The 827-nt window shown below is 32.9% G+C and overlaps 1 protein-coding gene across 1 annotated transcript in view; it reads left to right on the top strand.

Moving 5' to 3' along the window:
- The window catches only part of LOC118745447, a 9810-nt gene that overhangs the window by 6057 nt on the left and 2926 nt on the right, over positions 1 to 827 (top strand). The gene's annotated exons all lie outside the window — the stretch shown is intronic.

Genomic DNA, 827 nt, shown 5'->3' with positions numbered 1-827 from the left:
CTGAAGATTATTGTAAATAGCAATTTTGAGTGAATTATCTTCAGTACGCTGCAGTGAAAAATTATCAATTGTTAAAACTAACCAACTTATAGTTAGCTTTTTGGCGAGATTTCGATTAATACCTCACTTTTAATTAGCTATGACAAAACCAACTTAAAGTGAATTGTAAAGTCGTGCAGGAGTCATGCAGATGCAATCGGGAGTTGGTTTTTCTTTACAAGTTTCTATTAAATATCCTCATACAAAAATTACTTTCAATACACTTTTTTTCTGAACTTCGCAGATTCTTTTTCATATTCAGGACAAATAAAAGGAAGATCGAAATTTTATACTATCATTTTGAAGTTATGTCTGACGGTGTTCGAATATGGGGCCACCCAGAGCAGAATATGTAAACAAATATGAAATGTAATAAAATAAAGTAAATAAATAAGTAAATAAAAAAGTAAAAAAACACAAAAATATTTTGTTTTTCTTATTGATATTTTATGTCCAAAAGTAGTTAGTTACAAGTTAGTTGACATGTAATGCAGAGGTATCCAGGTCTGATTTTTTTGCGGCCATCGCCCCACAAAAGTAGTTAGCTTTTTTCGAACAAAATACACAGTTAATAGTTAGCACTAATGTTCGCGTAAACAGACTAAAGTTAGGTATAAGCTAACGTCACTCCCTGCAGGGTAGTTACTAAAATATCGCAGTTTTCGTATTTCTGGAAATGACCGTTATATGGGAAGTGGGCGGTGGTTACTGTCCGATTTCGCCCATTTTCAATACCAACCTACCTTGGATTAACGGAAACCTACATACCAAATTTCGTTGAGATATCT

The sequence above is a fragment of the Rhagoletis pomonella genome, unplaced genomic scaffold (assembly GCF_013731165.1).
Source record: "Rhagoletis pomonella isolate Grant_MI unplaced genomic scaffold, Rhpom_1.0 Rhpom_scaffold_00009, whole genome shotgun sequence".
Lineage (NCBI taxonomy): Eukaryota > Metazoa > Arthropoda > Insecta > Diptera > Tephritidae > Rhagoletis > Rhagoletis pomonella.
The sequence above is the reverse complement of the archived record's forward strand: the minus strand, read 5'-3'. Positions and strand labels throughout refer to the sequence as shown.